Source organism: Phoca vitulina, unplaced genomic scaffold (assembly GCF_004348235.1).
Source record: "Phoca vitulina isolate PV1807 unplaced genomic scaffold, GSC_HSeal_1.0 scaffold34, whole genome shotgun sequence".
Classification (NCBI taxonomy): domain Eukaryota; kingdom Metazoa; phylum Chordata; class Mammalia; order Carnivora; family Phocidae; genus Phoca; species Phoca vitulina.
The window spans coordinates 19470181-19484188 of NW_022589737.1; the positions used below are offsets into that span (position 1 = coordinate 19470181).

At 40.8% G+C, this 14008-nt stretch overlaps 1 protein-coding gene across 7 annotated transcripts in view; it reads right to left on the reverse strand.

Moving 5' to 3' along the window:
* FAT3 (FAT atypical cadherin 3) overlaps positions 1–14008 on the reverse strand; it is a 660968-nt gene that overhangs the window by 525935 nt on the left and 121025 nt on the right. Inside the window, exon 1 of one of the 7 annotated variants that reach the window (XM_032426339.1) lies at positions 528–696. The exons of the other annotated variants lie outside the window; for them this stretch is intronic. The gene's annotated coding sequence lies outside the window, so the exon portion shown is untranslated. Of the gene's footprint in view, positions 1–527; positions 697–14008 lie in introns of those variants that run through there. 7 annotated transcript variants of the gene reach the window in all.

Sequence of the window (14008 nt, forward strand, 5' to 3'; positions counted from 1 at the left end):
CCTGGCACAACCATACTCTGAAAACCTGCTCTGAACTTGTCTGTATTTTATCTATATGTTCCTCTCTGATAGCACTTTCTTTCCTGTATTAAAGTTACTTATGTGTGTTTTTAAATTACGTGCTGGACAATAATCTCTCTTATTTCTTCTTCTCATGGTATCTATCTAACAAAGTGCTTGGAAAAGGCAAAAATTTGATAAATGTTTGTGGAGTAAAATTTGTCTGGTCAGCATCCACTATAACTGTATAACATGCTTCAGAGAGAAGATCTAAATGAATCATCGGACAAATCAGGAATTATGATTATAAAACTTATGGACCCTGGGTAAATAGCTAGTCCACCATTTCCCAAACCATGTCCCATGACACATTACTTTATGACACAGGAATAGGTGTGCAACTAAAACATTTTAGGAAATGCAGGTTGAATAAACAGATTTGTCACTTTAAAACTTCTTGGAGCATTTTGTATGCTCCAAAATAAACGTCCCCCTTTTCCTGTCCTTAGTCACCTCTAATAACTTACCCTGCTTTGCTGTCTCCTTATGAAAGCATGGTGTCTGTTGTCTATCCCCACTAGCAGAAGTAAAGTTCTCTGGCACTTGGTCAGGATTCAGTGAATACCTGTTGCACACACAAATATACTACTCGAACTGTGATTCTAAGGTGTATAATAACATGCACAACTTCTAAAATCTATTTCACCATGAATTTCCTCCCTGTCCCCCCACCCCCACAACAGCCACCCACAAGAGAAGAAAGGGTATTTTCTGGAATACAGCTGGGGAGACACCGATTGAGCCCAAGCTAGACACTGTGGCCCACACAGGTCAAACAGCTGCCTGGAAAACTTGGGGGGTGGAATGTAATCCCAGGATTCTTCAGACAAGTTCATTATTCTTCCTATACCATATCACTGGGTATGGATTCTCATTTCAACTAAGCTGGGAGTTATCCCTGAAGAAATGGCTTCAATACTTGTTATATAAACACATCTCCGTGTTCCAACTGAAGAATGAGACAACTGTTCTGTAGCTGGCTATGCTCTTCTCTTTTCTCATTAAAAAGAAAAATAAACGGGTGCCTGGCTGACTCAGTCGGTGGAGCGTATGACTCTTGATCTGGGAGTCGTGAGTTCGAGCCCCACATTGGGCATAGAGATTATTTAAAAATAAAATCCTTAAAAAAAACCCAGAAGGTTCAAAATCTATAAATAACAAAGGCCGGCATGAGGGGGAAAACCTTATTAATGTTAAATAATCACCCACATAGTCTCATAGTTTTTGTTATCTATTTTCACTGAAGTCAACGGTGAAAAGCAGTTTGCCAAATCCAAAATACTCTTGAGACGTAAAACCTAAAACCAAGTTCATTTTTCACTCCTCCCAGGAAAATCCTGTTTGTCTGCTTGAGCCCCGAGTCTAAGCAGAGCTTTACAAGCAAAAAGAGTATTTCATCGACAAGGATATGGTATCACTCCTGTCAGTCTAAACAAGAACAAAAATCCCAAACCAAAGTCTGCAGTTGGTTCTGCCAGCAGCCAAGCAGACCATTACCCAAACCCAATCTTTTTCATTATTATAATACTGTAAATGCTAATTTTTTCTAGTGGCGCAAATCTTTCTATTGTTTAAAAGTGTCTCTCAGGAGAAAAGTTAATCAGCATGAAGCAAGTATAATTCACGGTGGTTCTGAGAAAAATGGAAGATTCAGCCACACAGAGGCAGTGTTATGAATACCCTCCTTTATTTTCTCCCCAGGTGCTAGAAATATTTCCATACAACACTGGTTAATGTCAAGTATCATTTCATCAGTAAATGCTTCAAATTCAGGGGTAATTCAACCAGGGGCTATCAGAAGGAAAGATTAGCATGTTGTTCAAGCCTTTTAAAAAATCATTTCTCCCTCTGGAGAAAAAAATTCGTCACGGGGTAAAAGAAAAAAAAAAAATGTATGGAGAGGATATAATTTGCTCCTATGCTTGGCTGTCTAAGAAAATGTTCCAGAAAAATGCATGATTTCAATTTTTCTCTGGTGGGCCTTGCTGCCAGAAACCAAAGGGTAAATACATTAGTATTCACTTATGCTCAAGATTTCTTTAAAAAAGAAGAAAAGCAAGGAAAAAGAAAAAACCCTTTTCCAAATAACAGCATTTACTACGGAATAACCACCTGAAAGAGAATAGAACCCAAACAGTTTCAAACAGAACAATGTCTTTAAACAGTGTTCAATCCAAGAGTTAGGAGGGCAGAATGCAGGTGAGGGAAAAAGCTGCCCTCTGCTTGCGACATTCTGATACAATCCACATTTACTGCCGTGCTAAGTCCCTGGGGCCTGTCCTACTTCCAAACGTTAACATCCTTTTAGCCGTCCTGGTGGCCATTCTCCTTTAAAAAAGTGATTCTCCTTCAAGGTAAAGGGTATTCTACATAGTAAAATCAGGAATCAGGAAAGCAGGATGAGGGGGAGCTTCCTCAGCCCATCCCTTTCCTGCTGTGGTAAGTGGTGGTAATGTCAGGGCAAGAGGAAGTGAATACATCCGTGAAAGGGCAATGGTGGGGGGTGACGGTACACAGAACTCCAGGACCTAAATGAGGGAGAGGGGGTATAAGGCTTCCCTTTTCTGAAAGACCTGAATGGCCAAAGGAAGATGTGATAAATGACAAAACATCCTCAAGACTGCGGATGACTTTTGGGAGAATATAATTCAATTCCAAATTTCTCCAAGGTTACACGTGGGACCAGGTCTTACTCTGGACAAAGTGGACCACAAACTCCAGACGACAGTTCCGGAAATGTCTCTGTGTTTGGCCTCATGTCTCCCCAGAAGGTAAGCAGCAGCATGGAGCCCTCTATACTGTACACAATATAGAACTGCTGAACGATTCTAATGAGAAAAGAGATCCACACGGATCTCTGGACAACAGGCTAATACTGAGAGGATGGGTCACCTCGTGAAGGCTGGGCAATGGGCAGATAAGGATGGGAGAAAAAGAATACAAGGAATGGGTGTGCAAGAAATAAGGAAACAATATATCAGGAAATTGGTGAGAACTGAAAAAAGTATCTCAGGCAGCAATCCTGGTAAAACTCAAAAAGGAGAAGAGATAACAAAACAGCTTGGCATATGGAAGAGGGACACACTACGGAGAGAGGCAGGAAATACATTATAACAGGAGGCAAAGAAGATTCTTTGGGACTAGGCAACAATAAGCGTCACCAGGATTTCAAAGAGCTCACATGTGGGTCAAGAAATGCAGTCTGGAAGTTGTGCTGACAGCCCAGAAACCTTGTCGGTCACGTCTCCTCACATCGCCTTCGCCAACAACTATGTCTTAGCAAACAAGGCAAAAATGCAAATTGGGTCCCTTCAGCTCTCCCACACTCCCCATTAAGGCTATTTATTACTGACTGAGGGGCTGATGCTGACATGGCCTGGATCAGGACCCAGTGCTAATGAGACCGGGGTCGCAGGCTCAATCCCACAGGGGGCCACACACAGGTCTACTCCTGAGAACAGGTCAACAAGAACAGGTGAGCATCCACTACTCTCCATCTCCACGAAACAGTCGAGGCTGCAGAATCAGACATCAGTGGGGTCTCGATGTTCACTTAAGAAAACATATTTCTTGAGAGGGGCAGAAGACATTTGGAGACATTTCTGTAGATAGAAGATGAAGGAGTGATCAAAGACCCTCCAAAGAGTTAGCGATTCTCAGCATAGCCACCCTGAGCTCTCTCTACTAGGTCCGGGAACAGGCTTCCTCTCCCAAAGCAGCCATAAATGGATTCAGTGGGAGACCACTCAGTGCATCAGAGCCCGCCTGACAGGAGCTCTGGCCCCCAGAGGCGCTGCCACAGAGAAAAGGCAAAGGCCAAGGGCAGAGCCCATCTCTGGAGAAGACCCACCAAGCACAGACAGACAAGGCTGATCAAGTGAGCTCAGCCTGAGATGCTGAAGGACTTTCTGCACCTCTGTGAATACTACCACACACTGCAATTTTGACAGAATTAGGAGCCAGCATGCTGGGTGTGGCTAATGAGGTGGCTTCCTGAGATACTCCCGGACCCTCCTTCCTGGTATCCTGATATCCTTTGTGAAACTGAAAGCCAGACCTAAGAAAGCAGTCAAACGTACTAAGTTCAAAAAGAAAATGAGCACATAAGAACTTGGTGAGTTCAAATTCAGGGTTTTCTGGAGGTAGAGCTGATCAAAGTTCATGGCCGATGAGGAAAAGGAGGGTGTCACTAAGGTCCAGGCGCTGGCTGTCTGTGAAGAGATGACAGGAACCCTATAGTGTCAACCTCCTGACCGGCCTGACACATCACGCTTGCCCCTCCACAGCGTTCCACTACAACCAGCCATCACATACCTAAAACCTGGCAATCTCCTACCCCCACTGGGAAACTGCAACATCTTCCCTTTCAGGATAATAAAGACCAAAACTGTCACCATGGAGAAGGTTCTGCCAAACTTGGCCCTGACTGCTTTCCTATCATCTCTAACCAATTTGCTTTCCAGCCACACTGGCCTTTTTTCAGTTCCTGGCAGATCACATCAGGCGCTCCCCTTATGCTGCTACACCTGAGTTCTGCTCTCTTCCCATTCCTGGTTCCCCATCATGGAAACACATGCACACGGGCAGAAACCCCCAGTTTCTGTATCCTTCGGGACACACGTCTCTGATCCCCAAGACTAGCTGTGGCCTCTTGTGATACGTCCTTACCGCACTCGGAACATTCCCTTCGTGTGCTTATTACCATTATAATTATATTTTAGCAAGACTATTTGATTAATATCTGTGATCTCAACCTGACTATAAACTATCTGAAGGAAGGGACTGTCTCCTATGGTCACCATTGTCACTCCACACCAAATGTACTGTTTGGCACATAGTAAGTGCCCGATAAATAATTTGCTACTGGATGCACTATAAATGTCTTATGACACCCCAAGAAAATGTAGAATTAAAGCAGTGATTCCCAACCACCCTCAACAGAGGACATCTGGCAATGTCTGCAGATATTTTGTATTGTCACGATAAGGAGAGGGTGACTACTGGCATCTCGTGGGTACAGGCTGGTAGGATGCTGGTAAACATCCCACAAGGCACAAGACAGCCTCCCAAGCTAAGAATTATCTGGCCTAAAATGTCAATAGTGCTGAGGTCGCGGCTGGATTACAGGAACTAGGGCAATTCTTTCGAGAAGGGTAGAGCGAAGTGTGTAGAAAGAAATGCTTCCCAAGTGCCTGGTTCACAGCAGTGACACAGCACAGAGTTCCTCTGCTGCCCGAGATGGTCCCCAGATAAGGCCCAGGGAGATCAGCGATGCGTATTTGGTACTAAGAATTGGGCTCCCCTCCGCTAGGGCTGGGATGGCTTCCATCCCCACAATATGAACCTGGCTACATTCTGAGCTCTCCATCCGCAACACAGAATGAAGAAACCTTCACCTTTCCGTGGTAGAGCCATGTGACCTGATTTCTCCGGGAAGTATTCACGTGTGGCAAGGCCATCAGTCACCCTGACAGCTAGAATCCCTGTTTGCTCCCAAGGACTAATGTTCTCCAGTTTTCCACCACCCTGACTTGGATCTCACTCTTTACAGAAGCATTTATTCTGCCAACAAAATCAAGACCCAGCAAGATTGATCTTTCCAGGTCAATAGAGGGCCACCTCTCTAGAGGTTTACATGATTTTCTCTGCATGGCTACTAAGACCACAGCCTCCCAAGTATTCGAACAGCCTCACCTCTTCCATGGCTTTGGGGGGATCATTTCCCTCTGCAGCCTGGTGAACAAGCCAGGGATATCATACCCCGCCCTGCATCGAGAGCCCAAGCACAGCTCCCACAGTGGTGCCACAAGCTACAAGAACCTACACAGATTTTTAAACACCCCTTAATATCCACAGCTACTGGCAAGTAAATGTGATTGTTACTTCGACAAGCCTTGAACCAAATCCTCTTATTCCACATACACAGAGTTCTCTCTCGTCCACCCCTGAGCCTACGTACTTAAGAACCAAGTATACTTTGCCACTAATTATGTATTACAAATAAATAGTTTACACAAGCATATGTAAACTGTGAAAGGGGGAAGCAGCCATTCTGAGCATCCATAGCAGATGTTTAGGGACAGCTGCACAGGGAAGCTGACAAGAATGTAGATGAAATTTATTTTAAAGTCCCACAGGAGTGAAAGAAGGTTTGTTTAACCTTTACCAAACCATTCTACCTAAGGGGTTCAGATCTGCATTTTCCTTTAGAACAGATTTCTACTGCTGTGCTTCACAGGCCTTTCTCACTTCCTTTTTTTTTTTTTTTTTTTTAACTAAAGAAAGAAGCCCTAGTGGTTTGACCATTTAGAGCAAATGTCATTTCGCCATTACAAATGAAAGCCCAGAAGTTTGCTTTTCAGTGTCCACGTGTTATTAGTAAACACTAACAGGTAAGAGTAAACATTATTCACAAAGAATTTAGCAACAGAAAAGTCTGTATACCAAGCACTTTAAATTCTGAGCTTCAAGAATCCACTAGGCTACACTACTGTTTTCAAGAACTCCTGTCTTTCACGTCAAAAGAAAGATATTGGGACGCCTGGGTGGCTCAGTCGGTTAAGCATCTGCCTTCAGATCAGGTCATGATCTTGGGATCCCGGGATAAAGCCCCACGTACTGCTCCCTGCTCAGCAGGGAGTCTGCTTCTCACTCTGCCCCTCCCCCCTGCTCGTGCTCTCACTCTCTCTCTCTCAGATTAATTAATTAATTAAAAAGATGCTAGTTCTCGGCCTCAGGAGAGTAACAATACCATTCTTCCATTTCTTCTGTGTTTTTAGGTAAAAGAACAAATGATATGATTAGTGAAAAATGACTTAAATATTCCCAACCAGAATTTTAGGCATCAACCTACCCTTTGCCTCGCATGTAATCTGCAAGATCAAATACCACTCCTTCAATCAATACTTGTTGAATTGGGAAATAGGAGTAATAACCAATGCAGAAGGAGGGCTCACCCCATTGCCACACCCCGTGCATTGCTATGTTATCTCAGGTGACTTGAAGTTTGGTGTTTCCAGAGTTAGGGAAATGAAGAGGAAGGGATTTCATTCAGAAGTAGTTTAGTTCAGCAGCCTTGCCATGGACGGTGGAATGATGGTGCTCAGAACTCAGTACTCATCCCACGTGCTAGCTGATAGCAGGGCCAGGATGAGAACACAAACTCCAGACCAAAAGCAACAGTTATAATACTATTATATTTTAAAATAGGTTTCTGGAAGTACAAAGAGAATGCTTATTTACCATACTCTCATAGAATCTTTGATGAAAGCCATAGAGTTTATGACCCTTCCTCTCCCACTCAAGAGTTTTCTTGGATTCAATACATCACTAGGAAGCAACCAGAAAATGTTATTTGGCAGTTTAAGATTATTTGGTTTTGCAACCAAATAGTAACTGGTTATTTTATTTTTTTTTTTTTTTAAAGATTTATTTATTTGAGAGAGAGAGAGAATGTGAGCGGGGGAGGGACAGAGGGAGAGGGAGAGAGAGAGAATCTCAAGCAGACCCCCCGCTGAGTGTGGAGCCAGATGTGGGGCTCGATTCCAGGACCCTGAGATCATGACCTGAGCTGAAATCAAGAGTCAGATGCCCAACTGACTGACCTACCCAGGTGCCCCTGGTTATTTGACTTTATAAAAAATGGCCAAAAAAAAAAAAAAATCAGCTCTGGTCTAGATCATCATAATCCCTCCACTAAGTAAAAGTAAGGCAAATGAATAAATTATTTGTATAATTTTGCCCTTCACAGTTCATGCACAGATTATATAGAACATATACCTATATGATTCAACACATATCAATCCTCTTTTGAAACTTTGTGTCTATCTCATTTTGGAGGAGATTTTGGAATGACCTTCTTGCTCTAGCTACTTCTTCCTTCTCCATTGACTCAACTTTAATTTAGTTCCAAACCATTTTTTTTCTATCACATATTCACAATTTATGTGGCACAGTGTGTCCACTGGATTCTGCACTAGGACCACCCCAAAACCATTAGCCTACAGTTGGAAAACTGTGAATATACTTAACATTACTGACCTTAACACTACTGAACACTACACTTAAAAATGGATAAAATGGTAAATTTTATATTACATGTTATTTATCACAATTTAAAATATTTTAAAAAACACAGGTCTTCTTCAAGGTCAGGGCTTTTATGTTTTTTATATCAGATTTATATGCTGGCATACAATGCAGAACATCTGAGATTTTCAGCGAAGCCACAATTTTTTGGAGGTATGAGGGAGTAGCTATGGCAGACTACATAATTGTGAACAATTACCTTACTCAGGCCCCCAGGAAGTACACAATAACTCCAATACATCACCTTCTGTCCATCATCCGATCGATTTCAAAACTCCCCTGCCTGTCAAGCAAACCATAAGCAACTACTTACACCTAAATAAAAACTTCAAGGAGTGAAACCTTCAATTTCAAGTCATTTGGGAATTTTGCATACATTCAGTGTCTAAGTGGGAAGGGAGACATTTTTTGCCTTTTGGGGACTTTTTGCCCTTTTTTTTTTTTAACAAAAACAAGTATGTAGATCAACTGAAGATGGATCCAGCACACAGGACGGGAGGAAATGGGCTAAAGGTAACTCTAGGGAATAGTCACAGTAAGCAGATGACAGAGATGGCTTTGTGTCTAATGCTCCCGCTGAGGCATCATCAGACTTTTACCGTGGTAAGCGCTTCTCCTTTCTAATATATGCAGAGTTCATCAAGATCCTGGCACACAGTCCCTTCAGGATAAGAATTTCCACAGGTCTAATCAATGGTGAACATACAGGTCAGTCCCTCCAGCTTGACATTCCCTCACATAAGCCTAATTTAATTGTGACCAATTCTTATCTGAGTCAGCTCTTCACTGACAGAAGAGAGGAGCGCCGAACAGGTTTCACAAATGCTTGCCTGGGGCGGTTTCAAAGTCTTTCCATAATGGAAGCCGCTATCTTTTCTCCTCAAGGTGGTGTTTTCATATTCTACCAGGGAAAGAATTATAAGCTAGAGATGAATGGCATTATTTGAACATAGGCTGTGCCCTCCTAACTCACAGAAAGAATCATGCCTTTATCAACAGCACTCTCTGGAATCCCTCTACAGATGACTGAAATTAAAAAACGAAGAGAGAAAGAAAATCATCGGTAACAGGTGAGCCTCTTATGTGGGGGTATAAAACGAAGCCCACTAAAAGTGGGTCCTGACAAGGTCATAGGGCATTCGTAAGACAGTTCTCACAATCTACCAAATAAAATGGCATTACTTCCTTTAAGTTATGACTCTCCTGTCTGCATGATGTCACTCAAACAAGAAGAAAAGGCAATATGTAAATACTGGAATACTGGTCAACTACTTTGCTTAGAAACTCCACTTTCAACGTCAGTCTCCTACCAGTTGTAATCTACTTAACTAGGGGCAAAATTAAAAAGTTTTTCTCCCTTTTCACTGTTTTTGAGGGGGAACAGGGGCCAGGGAAGGGTCATGATTAAAGACACCCTTTAGGAAGAGTATTAATGCTTTGTAGCTCAAGTGTGTGAAATATAACTGGGGACTACTCCTGACATCTTGTCCTGTCTTCAAAACGGTCTCGCTGCTGCCTCAGTGGAGAAAAAATACCATTACATTAGGACATATATTTATGAGGTAGAAGTAGGGAGGGTGATAATTTGAACACAATTAAAGTTGGAAAGAAACTTTCATGGCTTTCCTTGTCTTTGATACTTCAAGGTGAGAATCTGGAGAATTCTGATTATGTTCTAGGACTGGTGGCCCTAAACTCCCCACCAGATAAGGGGATTTGGAGAGAAACCACATCCATACAAAGAGGAGGAAGAGAGGCACAGAGTGACCGCCAAACACCCAAACAACGAGCCCTCACTACAACTTCTCCTGGTCACAGACAGGTGCGGGCTGCCGCCTTACCTGATGGTTCGACTCTGCTAATAGGATTTCAGTGATTCGGGTAAGCCAACGGTTACAGTTAATAGAAAGTTAACATTGCTCATACGATTTAATGAGAATCTAAAACACAGAGAAATCACTGTTATAATAAATCCTTGTGACTTTAAAAAGGGTGCAGCTCAAACCAGTGATGCCGAAGTCCAAACACCCCTGACATGTTTCCACATTGAATGACTTCTTGTCAGCTATTTGGCCTCTACAGACCTCCCAGCTAGTTCCAGTTTAAGTATCTGGCCTTCAATTCTGTTTATTTTCAGCTCGATTTCCAGTTATTATACTATAAAGATATGATTCTTGAGTTTGGGGCATGACCTAGGACCATTAATTATCTAAAATTCCTCATTTTTTAATAATGAAATAATTTAAGTCCCACTGTTATTAAGTACACTGGTGCAGCAACCCAGCTTAATTCAACAACATTTGTGAAACACCTAGCAGAGACAAACTTCCAGGAATAAAAGGAGTGGAACATGGCAAGTGATACAGAGTAAGGATACAATGGGTTAGGGGGATTGCAGAGGGGGCACTAATTGCTGCGTGGTTGTAGGAAGACAGAGAAACACCATGGAGGAGGAGGCATTTAATAATATCTTACTGAGTGCCTAATAAATGCTAGGCACTGGGATCATATATGCTTTACATTTATTATTTTATTTAATTCTTACAATAAATTCATTAAGTATCCCTATGTCCATTTTACAGATGAGGAAACTGAGGTTTCCAGAGTTCAAGGTTCTTGCCCATGTTCTCACTCACTTATGACAGAGCTACAATTCCAACCTGGGTGTGTCTACCTTCAATGCCCAGGCTCTCACCCAGCATGGTATGATACATTCATCTGAGGCGGGTCACAGAAGGCAGAAAGAATTCTAATAACTGACTGGAATCTTTTCGGTCCCAACTCCAAAGGAAACAAAGGAAGCAAAAACACAGATGTGGGAAAGGGCGCGGTCACTGAATCAGGGACCCAGGTTAGCTGGCCTGGAGGTTAGCACAAGGATACAATGAGGAAAGAGGTATATAAAGCTTCAAAGGTAGGTCTCCAAACCTCAAATATCAACCTGAGGACCATGAACTTTACTCAGAGGCAATTCTGGAATCCAGTCCCTGCCCTGTTTTGTTGACCATGGAAGCTTCATGATGGATGAGCTGCCTCAGGAAAATTATAGCTTTGTAGCTAATGCTTATGGGATATAATTTAGGAGATAGATGGATAAGAGGCAGGGAGGTCTGATATGGAACAACAAACTAGGAAGAGACCATCTTAAAAAAAGATAATGGCCTTTAGTCAAGTTAATTCACCCCACCTTCAGTATTTTCTATATACATTATTGCTTAATGTATTATTTTTCCATTTATCAATCCCCCTTGTTATATTTCAATATTATCTTTAATCCTCAAATTAAAAAATGATTGAGTCTGAAAAACAAAGGGTAGAAAATTCCATTTTTCTAAAGCACAGTTCAAATGCAGTTTTTCATTCACTTGATAATCATCATATCATGAATTTTACAAAGCCAGAAAAAAGAAAGTTAGCATCTCACTACTGGAGGATCTCAGCCCATGATCAAGGCAAAGAAGTGAGGATGTAGTTTTTACAGCCACTTTGGTTCAAAAGAACATCAGCTTCTTCTAAAGCCTTGTGACAGAGACTTTAATAAGGAGGGGTTTACTGCTAAAATAACACTCTGCACCTGCCCTGGGGGGCAATGTCCACTGCTATTTTACCATTTTCTGCATTTCATATGCCTCTGCCACAAGCTTTTATTTTGTTAAACAAACGATAATATATGACCTGCCTGAAAAGAAAATATTTATTCAGATCAGAGAAGGACTTTTAATATCTTAGAGAGGCTTCAATGGAACTCTCATTTAGAAAAAAAGGGAAGAAAGAAAACATACCTTATGTGCACTGCATTTCATTATCCATTCAACCATAGATAATGTTTAACTGTGCAACAGGAGTGCTAAATAATGTTAAATTACTCATGATCTACAACATCTCGAGATAGGCTGAAAACTTATCTCAAATAGCACTCCTAAGTATACATTTTATTTGACATGAAAAAGTATTTTATTATAGGCTTTATTTTCTTAACATTTATTTACACAACTGTGTATAGTGTTCAGTAACAACATCTGAGAAGCTGGTAAATGTAGTCGTAGATGTTTTACACACACACAAACACATGCTGTACTCCTGTCAGTCCCACTAACAAGAAATCCCTTCCTTTACTACATTACCATAATTTGCAAACTAAAGTCAATGGAAACTCATTAAAATACTTCACATTATTCAATATTTGCTATGTTTATCAGATATTTAAAGCCTTCCTTCCAAAAGTGCTAATGTTCTCAATAATAAAACAATTACACATTTGGAGGCATAATAGCAACATTCAAATGAATATTTACTCAAATAAATAACAATGAAGCAATAAAGTATTCCATTTATTTGCATATTTTTGTCCATTACTCAATGTCATGTCTTACCTTTTATCATAAACCCCAGGAAAGCAGTGGAGCTGAAGAAACTGAACTTGGAAAGTAAATGTAAGTTGTACTCCTGCTCACCTTGCGACCTTGGACAACACATTTCAACTCTCATGTGTTTATTTTTGTTTTTGTTGCCTTTGTTTTTGGAGCCAAGTCCAAAAAAATCATCACCAACACCAATGTCAAGTGTATTGCCTATGTTCTCTACATCAAACTAAAAAGCTTCTGCACAGCAAAGCTAACCATCAACAAAATTAAAAGGCAACCTGTGAGTGAATGAAAATATTTACAAATCATATATATCTGGTAAGGGTTAATAACCAAAATATATAAGATCTCATAAAAAAATCCGATTAAAAAACAGGCAGAGGACTTAAATAAACGTTTTTCCAAAGAAGACATACAGCTGCCCAACAAGCACATAAAAAGATGTTCCACATCACTAATCACCAGGGAAACACAACTCAAAACCACAGGGAGATACCACTTCACACCTGTTAGAAGGGCTATCATCAAAAAGACAAGAAATAACAAGTGTTGGCAAGGATGTGGAGAAAAGAGGATCCTTCTGCACTGTTGGTGGGAAGGTAAATTGGTGCAGCCACAATGGAAAACAGTAAGGTGGTTCTTCAAAAAATTAAAAATAGAACTACCATGTAATCCAGCAGTTCTGAAAATGAAAACACTAATTCAAAAAGATATATTCATTATGTTCATTGATTCATTATCATAATAGCCAAGCTTTGGAAACAATGTAAGTGTCCACTGATGAATGAATGGATAAAAAAGATGCAATACACACACACATACACACTATGGAATACTACTTAGCCATTAAAAAGAATGAAATCTTGCCATTTGTGACAACATGGATGGGCTTTGAGGGAATTATACTAAGTGAAATGAGTCAGACAGAGAAAGACAAATACCATATATTTGGAACCTAAAGAACAAAACAAATGAACAAATAAACAAAACTCATAGGTACGGAGAACAGAATGGCAGTTGCTAAAGCAGAGGAAGGATGGGGGTTGGGCACAAAAGTGAAGGGGGATCAAGAGGTATAAACTTCCAGTTATAAAATAAGTCATGGGGATATAATATACAGCATGATGACTACAGTCAAAAATGGTGTAGTGCATACCTTAAAGTTGCCAAGAGAATAAATCCTAAAAGTTCTCATCACAAGAAAAAATAATTGTAACTGTACAGTGACTGATGGTAACTAGACTTATTGTGATCATTTCACGTGTTTACAAATAAATTATTATGTTATACACCTGAAACTAATACAATGTTATAGGTCAATCATACCTTAATTTTTTTAAAAAAATGTTTTTTTTCCTACTCTTTGACCTTATTCCTCTTCACCTATCTCATGGAGCTAATATGAAATCGTGTATCCAAAAACACCCTATAATTTAATGCATAAACTGTCTTGCATCGTTACCGATAAGGAAGCCAAGGACAAGAGAAAGGTCTTG